Below are 22211 nucleotides of genomic sequence, written 5' to 3'. Positions count from 1 at the left end.
GAGTTTATTAGTGTTATTGAGATGAGGTGGTTTATTAGTGGTGTTGTGTTTATTAGTGTTGTTGAGTTTATTAGTGTTGTTGTGTTTATTAGTGTTGTTGAGATGTTTTATTAGTGTTGTTGTGTTTATTAGTGTTGTTGTGTTTATTAGTGTTGTTGAGTTTATTAGTTGTTGTGTTTATTAGTGTTGTTGTGTTTATTAGTGTTGTTGTGTTTATTAGTGTTGTTGAGATGAGGTGGTTTATTAGTGTTGTTGTGTTTATTAGTGTTGTTGAGTTTATTAGTGTTGTTGTGTTTATTAGTGTTGTTGTTTATTAGTGTTGTTGAGTTTATTAGTGTTGTTGTGTTTATTAGTGTTGTTGTGTTTATTAGTGTTGTTGAGTTTATTAGTGTTGTTGTGTTTATTAGTGTTGTTGAGTTTATTAGTGTTGTTGAGTTTATTAGTGTTGTTGTGTTTATTAGTGTTGTTGTGTTTATTAGTGTTGTGTTTATTAGTGTTGTGTTTATTAGTGTTGTTGTGTTTATTAGTGTTGTTGTGTTTATTAGTGTTGTTGTGTTTATTAGTGTTGTTTTTATTAGTGTTGTTGTGTTTATTAGTGTTGTTGAGTTTATTAGTGTTGTTGAGTTTATTAGTGTTGTTGTGTTTATTAGTGTTGTTGAGATGAGGTGGTTTATTAGTGTTGTGTTTATTAGTGTTGTTGTGTTTCTTAGTGTTGTTGAGTTTATTAGTGTTGTTGTGTTTATTAGTGTTGTTGTGTTTATTAGTGTTGTTGAGTTTATTAGTGTTGTTGTGTTTATTAGTGTTGTTGTGTTTATTAGTGTTGTTGTGTTTATTAGTGTTGTTGAGTTTATTAGTGTTGTTGAGTTTATTAGTGTTGTTGTGTTTATTAGTGTTGTTGTGTTTATTAGTGTTGTTGTGTTTATTAGTGCTGTTGAGATGAGGTGGTTTATTAGTGTTGTTGAGTTTATTAGTGTTGTTGTGTTTATTAGTGTTGTTGTGTTTATTAGTGTTGTTGAGTTTATTAGTGTTGTTGAGTTTATTAGTGTTGTTGTGTTTATTAGTGTTGTTGTGTTTATTAGTGTTGTTGTGTTTATTAGTGTTGTTGTGTTTATTAGTGTTGTTGTGTTTATTAGTGTTGTTGAGATGAGGTGGTTTATTAGTGTTGTTGTGTTTATTAGTGTTGTTTTTATTAGTGTTGTTGTGTTTTAGTGTTGTTGTGTTTATTAGTGTTGTTTTTATTAGTGTTGTTGTGTTTATTAGTGTTGTTGTGTTTATTAGTGTTGTTGAGATGAGGTGGTTTATTAGTGTTGTTGTGTTTATTAGTGTTGTTGTGTTTATTAGTGTTGTTGAGTTTATTAGTGTTGTTGAGATGAGGTGGTTTATTAGTGTTGTTGTGTTTATTAGTGTTGTTGTGTTTATTAGTGTTGTTGTGTTTATTAGTGTTGTTGAGATGAGGTGGTTTATTAGTGTTGTTGTGTTTATTAGTGTTGTTGAGTTTATTAGTGTTGTTGAGATGAGGTGGTTTATTAGTGTTGTTGTGTTTATTAGTGTTGTTGTGTTTATTAGTGTTGTTGTGTTTATTAGTGTTGTTGAGATGAGGAGGTTTATTAGTGTTGTTGTGTTTATTAGTGTTGTTGTGTTTATTAGGGTTGTTGAGTTTATTAGTGTTGTTGAGTTTATTAGTGTTGTTGTGTTTATTAGTGTTGTTGTGTTTATTAGTGTTGTTGTGTTTATTAGTGTTGTTGAGATGAGGAGGTTTATTAGTGTTGTTGTGTTTATTAGTGTTGTTGAGTTTATTAGGGTTGTTGAGTTTATTAGTGTTGTTGAGATGAGGAGGTTTATTAGTGTTGTTGTGTTTATTAGTGTTGTTGAGTTTATTCGTGTTGTTGAGTTTATTAGTGTTGTTGTGTTTATTAGTGTTGTTGTGTTTATTAGTGTTGTTGTGTTTATTAGTGTTGTTGTGTTTATTAGTGTTGTTGAGATGAGGTGGTTTATTAGTGTTGTTGTGTTTATTAGTGTTGTTGAGTTTATTAGTGTTGTTGTGTTTATTAGTGTTGTTGAGTTTATTAGTGTTGTTGAGTTTATTAGTGTTGTTGTGTTTATTAGTGTTGTTGTGTTTATTAGTGTTGTTGAGTTTATTAGTGTTGTTGTGTTTATTAGTGTTGTTGTGTTTATTAGTGTTGTTGTGTTTATTAGTGTTGTTGAGTTTATTAGTGTTGTTGAGTTTATTAGTGTTGTTGTGTTTATTAGTGTTGTTGTGTTTATTAGTGTTGTTGTGTTTATTAGTGTTGTGTTTATTAGTGTTGTTGTGTTTATTAGTGTTGTTGTGTTTATTAGTGTTGTTGTGTTTATTAGTGTTGTTGAGTTTATTAGTGCTGTTGTGTTTATTAGTGTTGTTGAGTTTATTAGTGTTGTTGAGATGAGGTGGTTTATTAGTGTTGTGTTTATTAGTGTTGTTGTGTTTATTAGTGTTGTTGTGTTTATTAGTGTTGTTGAGTTTATTAGTGTTGTTGTGTTTATTAGTGTTGTTGTGTTTATTAGTGTTGTTGTGTTTATTAGTGTTGTTGTGTTTATTAGTGTTGTTGAGTTTATTAGTGTTGTTGTGTTTATTAGTGTTGTTGAGTTTATTAGTGTTGTTGTGTTTATTAGTGTTGTTGTGTTTATTAGTATTGTTGAGTTTATTAGTGTTGTTGAGATGAGGTGGTTTATTAGTGTTGTTGAGTTTATTAGTGTTGTTGAGATGAGGTGGTTTATTAGTGTTGTTGTGTTTATTAGTGTTGTTGTGTTTATTAGTGTTGTTGTGTTTATTAGTGTTGTTGAGTTTATTAGTGTTGTTGAGATGAGGTGGTTTATTAGTGTTGTTGTGTTTATTAGTGTTGTTGTGTTTATTAGTGTTGTTGTGTTTATTAGTGTTGTTGAGTTTATTAGTGTTGTTGTGTTTATTAGTGTTGTTGAGTTTATTAGTGTTGTTGTGTTTATTAGTGTTGTTGTGTTTATTAGTGTTGTTGTGTTTATTAGTGTTGTTGTGTTTATTAGTGCTGTTGAGATGAGGTGGTTTATTAGTGTTGTTGAGTTTATTAGTGTTGTTGTGTTTATTAGTGTTGTTGTGTTTATTAGGGTTGATGAGTTTATTAGTGTTGATGTGTTTATTAGTGTTGTTGTGTTTATTAGTGTTGTTGAGTTTATTAGTGTTGTTGTGTTTATTAGTGTTGTTGAGTTTATTAGTGTTGTTGAGATGAGGTGGTTTATTAGTGGTGTTGTGTTTATTAGTGTTGTTGAGTTTATTAGTGTTGTTGTGTTTATTAGTGTTGTTGAGTTTATTAGTGTTGTTGTGTTTATTAGTGTTGTTGAGTTTATTAGTGTTGTTGTGTTTATTAGTGTTGTTGTGTTTATTAGTGTTGTTGAGATGAGGTGGTTTATTAGTGTTGTTGTGTTTATTAGTGTTGTTGAGTTTATTAGTGTTGTTGTGTTTATTAGTGTTGTTGAGATGAGGTGGTTTATTAGTGTTGTTGTGTTTATTAGTGTTGTTGTGTTTATTAGTGTTGTTGAGTTTATTCGTGTTGTTGTGTTTATTAGTGTTGTTGTGTTTATTAGTGTTGTTGTGTTTATTAGTGTTGTTGAGATGAGGTGGTTTATTAGTGTTGTTGTGTTTATTAGTGTTGTTGAGTTTATTAGTGTTGTTGTGTTTATTAGTGTTGTTGTGTTTATTAGTGTTGTTGAGTTTATTAGTGTTGTTGTGTTTATTAGTGTTGTTGTGTTTATTAGTGTTGTTGAGTTTATTAGTGTTGTTGTGTTTATTAGTGTTGTTGTGTTTATTAGTTGTTGTGTTTATTAGTGTTGTTGAGTTTATTAGTGTTGTTGTGTTTTATTAGTGTTGTTGTGTTTATTAGTGTTGTGTTTATTAGTGTTGTGTTTATTAGTGTTGTTGTGTTTATTAGTGTTGTTGTGTTTATTAGTGTTGTGTTTATTAGTGTTGTTGTGTTTATTAGTGTTGTTGTGTTTATTAGTGTTGTTGAGTTTATTAGTGTTGTTGTGTTTATTAGTGTTGTTGTGTTTATTAGTGTTGTTGTGTTTATTAGTGTTGTTGTGTTTATTAGTGTTGTTGTGTTTATTAGTGTTGTGTTTATTAGTGTTGTTGAGTTTATTAGTGTTGTTGTGTTTATTCGTGTTGTTGTGTTTATTAGTGTTGTTGAGTTTATTAGTGTTGTTGAGATGAGGTGGTTTATTAGTTGTGTTTATTAGTGTTTATTAGTGTTGTTGTGTTTATTAGTGTTGTTGAGTTTATTAGTGTTGTGTTTATTAGTGTTTTGATTATTGTGTTGTGTTTATTAGTGTTGTTGTGTTTATTAGTGTTGTTGAGTTTATTAGTGTTGTTGAGTTTATTAGTGTTGTTGAGTTTATTAGTGTTGTTGTGTTTATTAGTGTTGTTGTGTTTATTAGTGTTGAGTGAGTTTATTAGTGTTGTTGAGTTTATTAGTGCTGTTGAGATTAGTGTTGGTTTATTAGTGTTGTTGAGTTTATTAGTGTTGTTGAGATGTGGTTTTTATTAGTGTTGTTGTGATGTTTATTAGTGTTGTTGAGATGTGGTTTATTAGTGTTGTTGTGTTTATTAGTGTTGTTGTGTTTATTAGTGTTGTTGAGTTTATTAGTGTTGTTGAGTTTATTAGTGTTGTTGTGTTTATTAGTGTTGTTGTGTTTATTAGTGTTGTTGTGTTTATTAGTGTTGTTGTGTTTATTAGTGCTGTTGTGTTTATTAGTGTTGTTGTGTTTATTAGTGTTGTTGTGTTTATTAGTGTTGTTTTTATTAGTGTTGTTGTGTTTATTAGTGTTGTTTTTATTAGTGTTGTTGTGTTTATTAGTGTTGTTGTGTTTATTAGTGTTGTTGAGATGAGGTGGTTTATTAGTGTTGTTGTGTTTATTAGTGTTGTTGTGTTTATTAGTGTTGTTGAGTTTATTAGTGTTGTTGAGATGAGGTGGTTTATTAGTGTTGTTGTGTTTATTAGTGTTGTTGAGTTTATTAGTGTTGTTGAGTTTATTAGTGTTGTTGTGTTTATTAGTGTTGTTGTGTTTATTAGTGTTGTTGTGTTTATTAGTGTTGTTGTGTTTATTAGTGTTGTTGAGTTTATTAGTGTTGTTGTGTTTATTAGTGTTGTTGAGTTTATTAGTGTTGTTGTGTTTATTAGTGTTGTTGTGTTTATTAGTGTTATTGAGATGAGGTGGTTTATTAGTGGTGTTGTGTTTATTAGTGTTGTTGAGTTTATTAGTGTTGTTGTGTTTATTAGTGTTGTTGAGTTTATTAGTGTTGTTGTGTTTATTAGTGTTGTTGTGTTTATTAGTGTTGTTGTGTTTATTAGTGTTGTTGTGTTTATTAGTGTTGTTGAGTTTATTAGTGTTGTTGTGTTTATTAGTGTTGTTGAGTTTATTAGTGTTGTTGTGTTTATTAGTGTTGTTGTGTTTATTAGTGTTGTTGTGTTTATTAGTGTTGTTGTGTTTATTAGTGTTGTTGTGTTTATTAGTGTTGTTGAGTTTATTAGTGTTGTTGTGTTTATTAGTGTTGTTGTGTTTATTAGTGTTGTTGAGATGAGGTGGTTTATTAGTGTTGTTGTGTTTATTAGTGTTGTTGAGTTTATTAGTGTTGTTGTGTTTATTAGTGTTGTTGAGTTTATTAGTGTTGTTGTGTTTATTAGTGTTGTTGTGTTTATTAGTGTTGTTGAGATGAGGTGGTTTATTAGTGTTGTTGTGTTTATTAGTGTTGTTGAGTTTATTAGTGTTGTTGTGTTTATTAGTGTTGTTGAGATGAGGTGGTTTATTAGTGTTGTTGTGTTTATTAGTGTTGTTGTGTTTATTAGTGTTGTTGAGTTTATTCGTGTTGTTGTGTTTATTAGTGTTGTTGTGTTTATTAGTGTTGTTGTGTTTATTAGTGTTGTTGTGTTTATTAGTGTTGTTGAGATGAGGTGGTTTATTAGTGTTGTTGTGTTTATTAGTGTTGTTGAGTTTATTAGTGTTGTTGTGTTTATTAGTGTTGTTGTGTTTATTAGTGTTGTTGAGTTTATTAGTGTTGTTGTGTTTATTAGTGTTGTTGTGTTTATTAGTGTTGTTGAGTTTATTAGTGTTGTTGTGTTTATTAGTGTTGTTGTGTTTATTAGTGTTGTTGTGTTTATTAGTGTTGTTGAGTTTATTAGTGTTGTTGAGTTTATTAGTGTTGTTGTGTTTATTAGTGTTGTTGTGTTTATTAGTGTTGTGTTTATTAGTGTTGTTGTGTTTATTAGTGTTGTTGTGTTTATTAGTGTTGTGTTTATTAGTGTTGTTGTGTTTATTAGTGTTGTTGTGTTTATTAGTGTTGTTGTGTTTATTAGTGTTGTTTTTATTAGTGTTGTTGTGTTTATTAGTGTTGTTGAGATGAGGTGGTTTATTAGTGTTGTGTTTATTAGTGTTGTTGTGTTTATTAGTGTTGTTGTGTTTATTAGTGTTGTTGAGTTTATTAGTGTTGTTGTGTTTATTAGTGTTGTTGTGTTTATTAGTGTTGTTGTGTTTATTAGTGTTGTTGTGTTTATTAGTGTTGTTGAGTTTATTAGTGTTGTTGTGTTTATTAGTGTTGTTGAGTTTATTAGTGTTGTTGTGTTTATTAGTGTTGTTGTGTTTATTAGTGTTGTTGTGTTTATTAGTATTGTTGAGTTTATTAGTGTTGTTGAGATGAGGTGGTTTATTAGTGTTGTTGAGTTTATTAGTGTTGTTGAGATGAGGTGGTTTATTAGTGTTGTTGTGTTTATTAGTGTTGTTGTGTTTATTAGTGTTGTTGTGTTTATTAGTGTTGTTGTGTTTATTAGTGTTGTTGAGTTTATTAGTGTTGTTGTGTTTATTAGTGTTGTTGAGTTTATTAGTGTTGTTGTGTTTATTAGTGTTGTTGTGTTTATTAGTGTTGTTGTGTTTATTAGTGTTGTTGTGTTTATTAGTGCTGTTGAGATGAGGTGGTTTATTAGTGTTGTTGAGTTTATTAGTGTTGTTGTGTTTATTAGTGTTGTTGTGTTTATTAGTGTTGTTGAGATGAGGTGGTTTATTAGTGTTGTTGTGTTTATTAGTGTTGTTGAGTTTATTAGTGTTGTTGTGTTTATTAGTGTTGTTGTGTTTATTAGTGTTGTTGTGTTTATTAGTGTTGTTGTGTTTATTAGTGTTGTTGTGTTTATTAGTGTTGTTGTGTTTATTAGTGTTGTTGTGTTTATTAGTGTTGTTGAGATGAGGTGGTTTATTAGTGTTGTTGTGTTTATTAGTGTTGTTGTGTTTATTAGTGTTGTTGTGTTTATTAGTGTTGTTTTTATTAGTGTTGTTGAGTTTATTAGTGTTGTTGTGTTTATTAGTGTTGTTGTGTTTATTAGTGTTGTTGAGATGAGGTGGTTTATTAGTGTTGTTGTGTTTATTAGTGTTGTTGTGTTTATTAGTGTTGTTGTGTTTATTAGTGTTGTTGTGTTTATTAGTGTTGTTGTGTTTATTAGTGTTGTTGTGTTTATTAGTGTTGTTGTGTTTATTAGTGTTGTTGTGTTTATTAGTGTTGTTGAGATGAGGTGGTTTATTAGTGTTGTTGAGATGAGGTGGTTTATTAGTGTTGTTGTGTTTATTAGTGTTGTTGAGATGAGGTGGTTTATTAGTGTTGTTGTGTTTATTAGTGTTGTTGTGTTTATTAGTGTTGTTGTGTTTATTAGTGTTGTTGTGTTTATTAGTGTTGTTGTGTTTATTAGTGTTGTTGAGATGAGGTGGTTTATTAGTGTTGTTGTGTTTATTAGTGTTGTTGTGTTTATTAGTGTTGTTGTGTTTATTAGTGTTGTTTTTATTAGTGTTGTTGAGTTTATTAGTGTTGTTGTGTTTATTAGTGTTGTTGTGTTTATTAGTGTTGTTGAGTTTATTAGTGTTGTTGAGTTTATTAGTGTTGTTGTGTTTATTAGTGTTGTTGTGTTTATTAGTGTTGTTGAGTTTATTAGTGTTGTTGTGTTTATTAGTGTTGTTGTGTTTATTAGTGTTGTTGTGTTTATTAGTGTTGTTGAGTTTATTAGTGTTGTTGAGTTTATTAGTGTTGTTGTGTTTATTAGTGTTGTTGTGTTTATTAGTGTTGTTGTGTTTATTAGTGTTGTTGTGTTTATTAGTGTTGTTGTGTTTATTAGTGTTGTTGTGTTTATTAGTGTTGTGTTTATTAGTGTTGTTGAGTTTATTAGTGTTGTTGTGTTTATTAGTGTTGTGTTTATTAGTGTTGTTGTGTTTATTAGTGTTGTTGTGTTTATTAGTGTTGTTTTTATTAGTGTTGTTGTGTTTATTAGTGTTGTTGAGTTTATTAGTGTTGTTGAGATGAGGTGGTTTATTAGTGTTGTTGTGTTTATTAGTGTTGTTGAGTTTATTAGTGTTGTTGAGTTTATTAGTGTTGTTGTGTTTATTAGTGTTGTTGAGTTTATTAGTGTTGTTGTGTTTATTAGTGTTGTTGAGTTTATTAGTGTTGTTGTGTTTATTAGTATTGTTGAGTTTATTAGTGTTGTTGTGTTTATTAGTGTTGTTGTGTTTATTAGTATTGTTGAGTTTATTAGTGTTGTTGAGATGAGGTGGTTTATTAGTGTTGTTGAGTTTATTAGTGTTGTTGAGATGAGGTGGTTTATTAGTGTTGTTGTGTTTATTAGTGTTGTTGAGTTTATTAGTGTTGTTGAGTTTATTAGTGTTGTTGAGTTTATTAGTGTTGTTGTGTTTATTAGTGTTGTTGTGTTTATTAGTGTTGTTGTGTTTATTAGTGTTGTTGTGTTTATTAGTGTTGTTGTGTTTATTAGTGCTGTTGAGATGAGGTGGTTTATTAGTGTTGTTGAGTTTATTAGTGTTGTTGTGTTTATTAGTGTTGTTGTGTTTATTAGTGTTGTTGTGTTTATTAGTGCTGTTGAGATGAGGTGGTTTATTAGTGTTGTTGAGTTTATTAGTGTTGTTGTGTTTATTAGTGTTGTTGTGTTTATTAGTGTTGTTGAGATGAGGTGGTTTATTAGTGTTGTTGTGTTTATTAGTGTTGTTGAGTTTATTAGTGTTGTTGAGTTTATTAGTGTTGTTGAGTTTATTAGTGTTGTTGTGTTTATTAGTGTTGTTGTGTTTATTAGTGTTGTTGTGTTTATTAGTGTTGTTGTGTTTATTAGTGTTGTTGTGTTTATTAGTGTTGTTGTGTTTATTAGTGTTGTTGAGATGAGGTGGTTTATTAGTGTTGTTGTGTTTATTAGTGTTGTTGTGTTTATTAGTGTTGTTGTGTTTATTAGTGTTGTTGAGATGAGGTGGTTTATTAGTGTTGTTGAGTTTATTAGTGTTGTTGTGTTTATTAGTGTTGTTGAGATGAGGTGGTTTATTAGTGTTGTTGTGTTTATTAGTGTTGTTGAGTTTATTAGTGTTGTTGAGTTTATTAGTGTTGTTGAGATGAGGTGGTTTATTAGTGTTGTTGAGATGAGGTGGTTTATTAGTGTTGTTGAGTTTATTAGTGTTGTTGAGTTTATTAGTGTTGTTGAGTTTATTAGTGTTGTTGAGATGAGGTGGTTTATTAGTGTTGTTGAGATGAGGTGGTTTATTAGTGTTGTTGTGTTTATTAGTGTTGTTGAGTTTATTAGTGTTGTTGAGATGAGGTGGTTTATTAGTGTTGTTGGGTTTATTAGTGTTGTTGTGTCCCTCCCTCCTCCACCCTCTGTCTTTCTCTCTCCCTCCCTCCCTCTTTCCCTCTCTCTCTCTCCCTCCTCCATGCTCTCCTCCCCCTCCCTCCCTCCTCCACCCTCTGTCTTTCTCTCCCCCTCCCTCCCTCCTCCCTCCCTCTGTCTCTTCTCTCTCCCTCCCTCCCTCCCCCCTCCCTCCCTCCTCCACCCTCTGTCTTTCTTTCTCTCTCCCTCCCTCCCTCCCTCCCTCTCTCTCTCTCTAACAGATGTCAAAGGATCAAGCATCTGCGTTCACTGCCTCTTTCCATTTCTCTTTCTGTCTCTTTCCATATGTTGATCCCAGGTCTCTAACAGTCTGACAGATTCCATGCATCAACCATAACGTGTGTGTGTGTGTGTGTGTGTGTGCCAGTGTGTGTGTGCCAGTGTGTGTGTGTCAGTGTGTGTGTGTGCGTGCGTGCGTGTGTCAGTGTGTGCGTGCGTGCGTGTGTCAGTGTGTGCGTGCGTGCGTGCGTGTGTCAGTGTGTGTGTGTGTGTGTCAGTGTGTGTGTGTGTCTGTGTGTCTGTGTGTGCGTGCGTGCATGCGTGCGTGTGTCAGTGTGTGTGTGTGTCAGTGTGTGTGTGTGTGTGTGCGTGCGTGTGTCAGTGTGTGTGTGTGTGTGTCAGTGTGTGTGTGCGTGCGTGCGTGTGTCAATGTGTGCGTGCGTGCGTGCGTGTGTCAGTGTGTGTGTGTGTGTGTCAGTGTGTGTGTGTGTGTGTGTGTGTGTGTCTGTGTGTCAGTGTGTGTGTGTGTGTGTGTGTGTGTGTCTGTGTGTCAGTGTGTGTGCGTGCGTGCGTGCGTGTGTCAGTGTGTGTGTGTGTGCGTGTCTTATGTGCAGCGTTGGTTAGGTTACTCTCTAAATGTAGTCCGTTACAGTAACTAGTTAAATATCAGTAATTTAACTTTGAGATGTAATCTGATTACATCTAGTTACTTTTAGATTACTCAAAACTCCGTAACGTAATCTGATTACATTCAGTTACTTTTTAGATTACCCAAAACTCATTAACGTAATCTGATTACATCTAGTTACTTTTAGATTACCCAAAACTCATTAACGTAATCTGATTACATCTAGTTACTTTTAGATTACCCAAAACTCATTAACGTAATCTGATTACATCTAGTTACTTTTTAGATTACCCAAAACTCATTAACGTAATCTGATTACATCTAGTTACTTTTAGATTACTTCCCCCTTTAAGAGGCATTAGATGAAGACATAAATGTATGTTACCAAATTGAACACCGTCTAATTGCAGGATAAATCAATTTAAATAAATAAATCCGACCTTTATTGCAGGATAGATCCGTGTTAGAGTTTATATAGCCCTATGTTGATGTTGCATTTCACTCTGCGGTTATTACGCTTCTCCTAACCCATTCCTTTCTACTACATTAGTTATAACCATGTCATAATACGATTCAATTATATCTTTGCATTTAAAAACCCAAAGTCTGGCAGATTTTCCCAGTCATTCCAATTAATGTAAAACCCCTTGATCTTCAAGGACAACCAGCCTCTGTTTTGGTAGAAAGCTGGTTGGTCGGGATGGTCCTGGAGAAACATAACCACTCTCAGATTTTATTTTACATTTATTTTATTTTATTTGACCTTTATTTAAAACTAGGCAAGTCAGTTAAGAACAGTGACAGCCTAGGAACAGTGGGTTAACTGCCTTGTTCAGGGGCAGAACGACAGATTTGTACCTTGTCAGCTCGGGGGTTTGAACTTGCAACCTTCCGGTTACTAGTCCAACGCTCTAACCACTAGGCTACCCTGCAGCCCCTACACTCTAACCACTAGGCTACCCTGCCGCCCCTACACTCTAACCACTAGGCTACCCTGCCGCCCCTACACTCTAACCACTAGGCTACCCTGCCGCCCCTACACTCTAACCACTAGGCTACCCTGCCGCCCCTACACTCTAACCACTAGGCTACCCTGCCGCCCCTACACTCTAACCACTAGGCTACCCTGCCGCCCCTACGCTCTAACCACTAGGCTACCCTGCCGCCCCTACACTCTAACCACTAGGCTACCCTGCCGCCCCTACGCTCTAACCACTAGGCCACCCTACCCCCCCTACACTCTAAACACTAGGCCACCCTGCCGCCCCTACACTCTAACCACTAGGCTACCCTGCCGCCCCTACACTCTAACCACTAGGCCACCCTACCCCCCACTACACTCTAACAACTAGGCTACCCTGCCGCCCTACGCTCTAACCACTAGGCTACCCTGCCGCCCCTACGCTCTAACCACTAGGCCACCCTGCCGCCCCTACGCTCTAACCACTAGGCTACCCTGCCGCCCCTACGCTCTAACCACTAGGCCACCCTGCCGCCCCTACGCTCTAACCACCAGGCCACCCTGCCGCCCTACGCTCTAACCACTAGGCTACCCTGCCGCCCTAAGCTCTAACCACCAGGCTACCCTGCCGCCCTACGCTCTAACCACTAGGCTACCAAACCACCTCTACATTCTAACCACTAGGCTACCATACCACCTCTACACTCTAACCACTAGGCTACCATACCACCTCTACACTCTAACCACTAGGCTACCATACCACCTCTACACTCTAACCACTAGGCTACCATACCACCTCTACACTCTAACCACTAGGCTACCATACCACCTCTACACTCTAACCACTAGGCTACCATACCACCTCTACACTCTAACCACTAGGCTACCATACCACCTCTACACTCTAACCACTAGGCTACCATACCACCTCTACACTCTAACCACTAGGCTACCCTGCCGCCCCTACGCTCTAACCACTAGGCCACCCTGCCGCCCCTACGCTCTAACCACTAGGCTACCCTGCCGCCCCTACGCTCTAACCACTAGGCCACCCTGCCGCCCTACACTCTAACCACTAGGCTACCCTGCCGCCCCTACGCTCTAACCACTAGGCCACCCTGCCGCCCCTACGCTCTAACCACTAGGCCACCCTGCCGCCCCTACGCTCTAACCACTAGGCTACCCTGCCGCCCCTACACTCTAACCACTAGGCCACCCTGCCGCCCCTACGCTCTAACCACTAGGCTACCCTGCCGCCCCTACGCTCTAACCACTAGGCCACCCTGCCGCCCCTACGCTCTAACCACTAGGCTACCCTGCCGCCCCTACGCTCTAACCACTAGGCTACCCTGCCGCCCCTACGCTCTAACCACTAGGCTACCATACCACCTCTACGCTCTAACCACTAGGCTACCATACCACCTCTACGCTCTAACCACTAGGCTACCATACCACCTCTACACTCTAACCACTAGGCTACCATACCACCTCTACACTCTAACCACTAGGCTACCATACCACCTCTACACTCTAACCACTAGGCTACCATACCACCTCTACACTCTAACCACTAGGCTACCATACCGCCTCTACACTCTAACCACTAGGCTACCCTGCCGCCCCTACACTCTAACCACTAGGCCACCCTGCCGCCCCTACGCTCTAACCACTAGGCCACCCTGCCACCCCTACGCTCTAACCACTAGGCCACCCTGCCGCCCCTACGCTCTAACCACTAGGCTACCCTGCCGCCCCTACGCTCTAACCACTAGGCCACCCTGCCGCCCCTACGCTCTAACCACTAGGCCACCCTGCCGCCCCTACGCTCTAACCACTAGGCCACCCTGCCGCCCCTACGCTCTAACCACTAGGCCACCCTGCCGCCCCTACGCTCTAACCACTAGGCCACCCTGCCGCCCTACGCTCTAACCACTAGGCCACCCTACCGCCCCTACGCTCTAACCACTAGGCTACCCTGCCGCCCCTACGCTCTAACCACTAGGCTACCCTGCCGCCCTACGCTCTAACCACTAGGCTACCCTGCCGCCCTACGCTCTAACCACTAGGCCACCCTGCCGCCCCTACGCTCTAACCACTAGGCCACGCTGCCGCCCTACGCTCTAACCACTAGGCCACCCTGCCGCCCCTACGCTCTAACCACTAGGCTACCCTGCCACCCTACGCTCTAACCACTAGGCCACCCTGCCACCCCTACGCTCTAACCACTAGGCCACCCTGCCGCCCCTACGCTCTAACCACTAGGCCACCCTGCCGCCCCTACGCTCTAACCACTAGGCTACCCTGCCGCCCCTACGCTCTAACCACTAGGCCACCCTGCCGCCCCTACGCTCTAACCACTAGGCCACCCTGCCGCCCCTACGCTCTAACCACTAGGCCACCCTGCCGCCCCTACGCTCTAACCACTAGGCTACCCTGTCGCCCCTACGCTCTAACCACTAGGCTACCAAACCACCTCTACACTCTAACCACTAGGCTACCATACCACCTCTACACTCTAACCACTAGGCTACCATACCACCTCTACACTCTAACCACTAGGCTACCATACCACCTCTACACTCTAACCACTAGGCTACCATACCACCTCTACACTCTAACCACTAGGCTACCCTACCACCTCTACACTCTAACCACTAGGCTACCATACCACCTCTACGCTCTAACCACTAGGCTACCCTGCCGCCCTACACTCTAACCACTAGGCCACCCTGCCGCCCCTACGCTCTAACCACTAGGCTACCCTGCCGCCCTACGCTCTAACCACTAGGCTACCCTGCCGCCCCTACGCTCTAACCACTAGGCCACCCTGCCACCCCTACGCTCTAACCACTAGGCTACCCTGCCGCCCTCTACGCTCTAACCACTAGGCCACCCTGCCACCCTACGCTCTAACCACTAGGCTACCCTGCCGCCCCTACGCTCTAACCACTAGGCTACCCTGCCGCCCCTACGCTCTAACCACTAGGCCACCCTGCCGCCCCTACGCTCTAACCACTAGGCTACCCTGCCGCCCTACGCCTAACCACTAGGCCACCCTGCCGCCCTACGCTCTAACCACTAGGCCACCCTGCCGCCCCTACGCTCTAACCACTAGGCCACCCTGCCGCCCCTACGCTCTAACCACTAGGCTACCCTGCCGCCCCTACGCTCTAACCACTAGGCTACCCTGCCGCCCCTACGCTCTAACCACTAGGCTACCATACCACCTCTACGCTCTAACCACTAGGCTACCATACCACCTCTACACTCTAACCACTAGGCTACCATACCACCTCTACACTCTAACCACTAGGCTACCATACCACCTCTACACTCTAACCACTAGGCTACCATACCACCTCTACACTCTAACCACTAGGCTACCATACCACCTCTACACTCTAACCACTAGGCTACCATACCGCCTCTACACTCTAACCACTAGGCTACCATACCGCCCCTACACTCTAACCACTAGGCTACCCTGCCGCCCCTACGCTCTAACCACTAGGCCACCCTGCCGCCCCTACGCTCTAACCACTAGGCCACCCTGCCGCCCTACGCTCTAACCACTAGGCCACCCTGCCGCCCTACGCTCTAACCACTAGGCCACCCTGCCGCCCCTACGCTCTAACCACTAGGCTACCCTGCCGCCCCTACGCTCTAACCACTAGGCCACCCTGCCGCCCCTACGCTCTAACCACTAGGCTACCCTGCCGCCCCTACGCTCTAACCACTAGGCCACCCTGCCGCCCCTACGCTCTAACCACTAGGCTACCCTGCCGCCCCTACGCTCTAACCACTAGGCCACCCTGCCGCCCCTACGCTCTAACCACTAGGCTACCCTGCCGCCCCTACGCTCTAACCACTAGGCTACCCTGCCGCCCCTACACTCTAACCACTAGGCTACCATACCACCTCTACACTCTAACCACTAGGCTACCATACCACCTCTACACTCTAACCACTAGGCTACCATACCACCTCTACACTCTAACCACTAGGCTACCATACCACCTCTACACTCTAACCACTAGGCTACCATACCACCTCTACACTCTAACCACTAGGCTACCATACCACCTCTACACTCTAACCACTAGGCTACCATACCACCTCTACACTCTAACCACTAGGCTACCATACCACCTCTACACTCTAACCACTAGGCTACCATACCACCTCTACATTCTAACCACTAGGCTACCCTGCCGCCCCTACACTCTAACCACTAGGCCACCCTGCCGCCCCTACGCTCTAACCACTAGGCCACCCTGCCGCCCCTACGCTCTAACCACTAGGCCACCCTGCCGCCCCTACGCTCTAACCACTAGGCTACCCTGCCGCCCCTACGCTCTAACCACTAGGCCACCCTGCAGCCTCTACACACTAACCACTAGGCTACCATACCACCTCTACACTCTAACCACTTGGCTACCATACCACCTCTACACTCTAACCACTAGGCTACCATACCACCTCTACACTCTAACCACTAGGCCACCCTGCCACCTCTACACTCTAACCACTAGGCTACCATACCACCTCTACACTCTAACCACTAGGCTACCATACCACCTCTACACTCTAACCACTAGGCTACCATACCACCTCTACACTCTAACCACTAGGCTACCATACCACCTCTACACTCTAACCACTAGGCTACCATACCACCTCTACACTCTAACCACTAGGCTACCATACCACCTCTACACTCTAACCACTAGGCTACCATACCGCCTCTACACTCTAACCACTAGGCTACCCTGCCGCCCCTACGCTCTAACCACTAGGCCACCCTGCCGCCCTACGCTCTAACCACTAGGCTAACCTAACCACTGGCCGCCCCTACGCTCTAACCACTAGGCTACCCTGCCGCCCTACGCTCTAACCACTAGGCCACCCTGCCACCTCTACGCTCTAACCACTAGGCCACCCTGCCGCCCTACGCTCTAACCACTAGGCCACCCTGCCGCCCCTACGCTCTAACCACTAGGCCACCCTACCACCCCTACACTCTAACCACTAGGCTACCCTGCCACCCCTACACTCTAACCACTAGGCCACCCTGCCGCCCCTACGCTCTAACCACTAGGCTACCCTGCCGCCCCTACGCTCTAACCACTAGGCTACCCTGCCGCCCCTACGCTCTAACCACTAGGCTACCATACCACCTCTACACTCTAACCACTAGGCTACCATACCACCTCTACACTCTAACCACTAGGCTACCATACCACCTCTACACTCTAACCACTAGGCTACCATACCACCTCTACACTCTAACCACTAGGCTACTATACCACCTCTACACTCTAACCACTAGGCTACCATACCGCCTCTACACTCTAACCACTAGGCTACCATACCGCCTCTACGCTCTAACCACTAGGCTACCATACCGCCTCTACGCTCTAACCACTAGGCTACCCTGCCGCCCTACGCTCTAACCACTCAGGCCACCCTGCCGCCCCTACGCTCTAACCACTAGGCTACCCTGCCGCCCTACGCCTAACCACTAGGCCACCCTGCCGCCCCTACGCCTAACCACTAGGCCACCCTGCCGCCCCTACGCTCTAACCACTAGGCCACCCTGCCGCCCCTACGCTCTAACCACTAGGCCACCCTGCCGCCCTACGCTCTAACCACTAGGCTACCCTGCCGCCCTACGCTCTAACCACTAGGCTACCCTGCCGCCCTACACTCTAACCACTAGGCTACCATACCACCTCTACACTCTAACCACTAGGCTACCATACCACCTCTACACTCTAACCACTAGGCTACCATACCACCTCTACACTCTAACCACTAGGCTACCATACCACCTCTACACTCTAACCACTAGGCTACCATACCACCTCTACACTCTAACCACTAGGCTACCATACCACCTCTACACTCTAACCACTAGGCTACCCTGCCGCCCCTACACTCTAACCACTAGGCCACCCTGCCGCCCCTACGCTCTAACCACTAGGCTACCATACCACCCTACGCTCTAACCACTAGGCCACCCTGCCACCCCTACGCTCTAACCACTAGGCTACCCTGCCGCCCTACGCTCTAACCACTAGGCCACCCTGCCGCCCCTACGCTCTAACCACTAGGTTACCCTGCCGCCCCTACACTCTAACCACTAGGCTACCCTGCCGCCCCTACACTCTAACCACTAGGCTACCATACCACCTCTACACTCTAACCACTAGGCTACCATACCACCTCTACACTCTAACCACTAGGCTACCATACCACCTCTACACTCTAACCACTAGGCTACCATACCACCTCTACACTCTAACCACTAGGCTACCATACCACCTCTACACTCTAACCACTAGGCTACCATACCACCTCTACACTCTAACCACTAGGCTACCATACCACCTCTACACTCTAACCACTAGGCTACCATACCACCTCTACACTCTAACCACTAGGCCACCCTGCAGCCTCTACACTCTAACCACTAGGCTACCCTACCGCCTCTACACTCTAACCACTAGGCTACCATACCACCTCTACACTCTAACCACTAGGCCACCATACCACCTCTACACTCTAACCACTAGGCTACCATACCACCTCTACACTCTAACCACTAGGCTACCATACCACCTCTACACTCTAACCACTAGGCTACCATACCACCTCTACACTCTAACCACTAGGCCACCCTGCCGCCCCAAATTAGATTAATAGATTCATAGACAGAGCTGTGGACTGACCATCCATGATATCAACATTATAGTTATAACCATGTTATGAGACTATACAGGACTGACCATCCATGATATCAACATTGTAGTTATAACCATGTTATGAGACTATACAGGACTGACCATCCATGATACCAACATTATAGTTATAACCATGTTATGAGACTATACAGGACTGACCATCCATGATACCAACATTATAGTTATAACCATGTTATGAGGCTATACAGTGTTTACATTGACCATGTTTACAAACATTGGAGAAAAACAAGTTTATATTTTAGGCTCGTGAGGCATTTATAAAAACTATATTCTTCAACAATCAATGGATATGTATATATATATATATATATCATTTTCAAGTCCAAACATTGATGTAGCAACTACAGATTGGTCCTTTTTCCAACGCGGACGAGTTTGTGTCCGTGACATTTTTTGAGAATCAGCACAAATTAGATTGAGCAATAAAAAGCCCCCCTCGTGGTCTTCCTAAATTAAACTAGTTTTTGACAGCATGGAGCACGATACCGGGATAAGTTGAGATGGGAGGAACTCCCTCAAACGTTTATTCCACAGGCTGGGATCCACACTATGTAGCTGTTGCAAGCAGCAGAGTGATTCACATCACTGAGAGAGCAGCAGAGTGATTCACATCACAGAGAGCAGCAGAGTGATTCACATCACTGACAAAACAGCAGAGTGATTCACATCACTGAGAGCAGCAGAGTGATTCACATCACTGACAGAACAGCAGAGTGATTCACATCACTGAGAGCAGCAGAGTGATTCACATCACAGAGAGCAGCAGAGTGATTCACATCACTGAGAGAGCAGCAGAGTGATTCACATCACTGAGAGCAGCAGAGTGATTCACATCACAGAGAGCAGCAGAGTGATTCACATCACTGAGAGAGCAGCAGAGTGATTCACATCACTGACAAAACAGCAGAGTGATTCACATCACTGAGAGCAGCAGAGTGATTCACATCACTGACAGAACAGCAGAGTGATTCACATCACTGAGAGCAGCAGAGTGATTCACATCACTGAGAGCAGCAGAGTGATTCACATCACAGAGAGCAGCAGAGTGATTCACATCACTGAGAGCAGCAGAGTGATTCACATCACAGAGAGCAGCAGAGTGATTCACATCACTGAGAGAGCAGCAGAGTGATTCACATCACTGAGAGAGCAGCAGAGTGATTCACATCACTGACAGAGCAGCAGAGTGATTCACATCACAGAGAGCAGCAGTGTGTCTCTATCCGTGTGTGTGTCTCTATCCGTGTGTGTGTCTCTATCCGTGTGTGTGTGTGTGTGTGTCTCTATCCGTGTGTGTGTGTGTGTCTCTATCCGTGTGTGTGTGTGTGTCTCTATCCGTGTGTGTGTGTGTGTGTGTGTGTGTGTGTGTGTGTGTGTCTCTATCCGTGTGTGTGTCTCTATCCGTGTGTGTGTGTGTGTCTCTATCCGTGTGTGTGTGTGTGTCTCTATCCGTGTGTGTGTGTGTCTCTATCCGTGTGTGTGTGTGTCTCTATCCGTGTGTGTGTGTGTGTCTCTATCCGTGTGTGTGTGTGTGTCTCTATCCGTGTGTGTGTGTGTGTCTCTATCCGTGTGTGTGTGTCTCTATCCGTGTGTGTGTGTGTGTCTCTATCCGTGTGTGTGTGTGTGTGTCTATCCGTGTGTGTGTGTGTGTGTGTGTCTCTATCCGTGTGTGTGTGTGTGTCTCTATCCGTGTGTGTGTGTGTGTCTCTATCCGTGTGTGTGTGTGTGTGTGTGTGTCTCTATCCGTGTGTGTGTGTGTGTCTCTATCCGTGTGTGTGTGTGTCTCTATCCGTGTGTGTGTGTGTCTCTATCCGTGTGTGTGTGTGTGTCTATCCGTGTGTGTGTGTGTGTGTCTATCCGTGTGTGTGTGTGTGTGTGTGTATCCGTGTGTGTGTGTGTGTGTGTGTCTCTATCCGTGTGTGTGTTTGTGTGTGTGTCTTTATCCGTGTGTGTGTGTGTGTTTGTGTGTGTGTCTTTATCCGTGTGTGTGTGTGTTTGTGTGTGTGTCTCTATCCGTGTGTGTGTGTGTGTGTCTCTATCCGTGTGTGTGTGTCTCTATCCGTGTGTGTGTCTATATCCGTGTGTGTGTGTGTGTGTGTGTGTGTGTGTGTGTGTGTGTGTGTGTGTGTGTGTGTCTCTATCCGTGTGTGTGTGTCTATATCCGTGTGTGTGTGTGTGTGTGTGTGTGTGCGTACGCTCACCATGAGCTACCCAGCCATGTCTACAGTGGTCACATATCCTGAGGTTGGTCTTGGCTGGTCTGAAACACTGACAGGTACAGTTCACCTGGGTACATCTGATCACCTGGGGAACGAGGAGGAAAAGAGAGATGACGAAGAAGAAGATTACATTTAGAGATGCTTTTATAGCTGCTTGTGGGACAAGAGGGAGTTAAAGTTACACACACAGCATACCTGGTCCAAGTTGGGAGACATCTTCACCATATTACACCATCTTTGACCTTTAAAACTGTAGAAATAGATTATTACAACATAGATTATTCTATCTATTCCATTTCAAACATGACAACTTTATTAACAAAATGATATATATCCATTTTCAGACATGTTGGTAAATGAGCTTGTATTGTTTTCACTATCTTATGGTGTGGTTCAATGACAGACATATATTGGTTTAAACATGATGGTTTCATTTCAGAGACAATTAATCATGTCTTTTTTTTAAAAAAAGTTAAATTATACATATCCACCTCTCTGATAAATACCTAGTACTGATAGGTTTTCCACAGTCAAACGTAACAAATAACTACATTTTTTAATAAACAACTTCGCAAATGGCACATTTGTGACATCAGTATAATATATATATATATACTATTATACTATATATTATATATATATATAGTATAATAATATTATGAGATCTGTATGTAAAACATTTAGTTGTTTAGCAGACGCTCTTATAGCTAGGTGGACCAGTCATAGTCAGTACATTCATCTCCAGATAGCTAGGTGGACCAGTCATAGTCAGTACGTTCATCTCCAGATAGCTAGGTGGACCAGTCATAGTCAGTACATTCATCTCCAGATAGCTAGGTGGACCAGTCATAGTCAGTACATTCATCTCCAGATAGCTAGGTGGACCAGTCATAGTCAGTACATTCATCTCCAGATAGCTAGGTGGACCAGTCATAGTCAGTACATTCATCTCCAGATAGCTAGGTGGACCAGTCATAGTCAGTACATTCATCTTCAGATAGCTAGGTGGACCAGTCATAGTCAGTACATTCATCTCCAGATAGCTAGGTGGACCAGTCATAGTCAGGACATTCATCTCCAGATAGCTAGGTGGACCAGTCATAGTCAGTACATTCATCTCCAGATAGCTAGGTGGACCAGTCATAGTCAGGACATTCATCTCCAGATAGCTAGGTGGACCAGTCATAGTCAGTACATTCATCTCCAGATCGCTAGGTGGACCAGTCATAGTCAGGACATTCATCTCCAGATAGCTAGGTGGACCAGTCATAGTCAGTCCGTTCATCTCCAGATAGCTAGGTGGACCAGTCATAGTCAGTACATTCATCTTCAGATAGCTAGGTGGACCAGTCATAGTCAGTCCGTTCATCTCCAGATAGCTAGGTGGACCAGTCATAGTCAGTACATTCATCTCCAGATAGCTAGGTGGACCAGTCATAGTCAGTACATTCATCTCCAGATAGCTAGGTGGACCAGTCATAGTCAGTACATTCATCTCCAGATAGCTAGGTGGACCAGTCATAGTCAGTCCGTTCATCTCCAGATAGCTAGGTGGACCAGTCATAGTCAGTACGTTCATCTCCAGATCGCTAGGTGGACCAGTCATAGTCAGTACATTCATCTCCAGATAGCTAGGTGGACCAGTCATAGTCAGTCCGTTCATCTCCAGATCGCTAGGTGGACCAGTCATAGTCAGTACATTCATCTCCAGATAGCTAGGTGGAC

At 41.8% G+C, this 22211-nt stretch overlaps 1 pseudogene; it reads right to left on the bottom strand.

Moving 5' to 3' along the window:
• Window positions 1-20702, bottom strand: part of LOC135574404 (zinc finger protein basonuclin-2-like) — a 115260-nt pseudogene extending 94558 nt beyond the window's left edge.
• Between the last annotated feature and the right edge of the window lie 1509 nt (window positions 20703-22211).

The sequence above is a fragment of the Oncorhynchus nerka genome, linkage group LG12 (assembly GCF_034236695.1).
Source record: "Oncorhynchus nerka isolate Pitt River linkage group LG12, Oner_Uvic_2.0, whole genome shotgun sequence".
NCBI classification, from domain to species: Eukaryota; Metazoa; Chordata; class Actinopteri; order Salmoniformes; family Salmonidae; genus Oncorhynchus; species Oncorhynchus nerka.
Note: the sequence above shows the minus strand (reverse complement) of the source record. Positions and strands in the feature narration are given on the sequence as shown.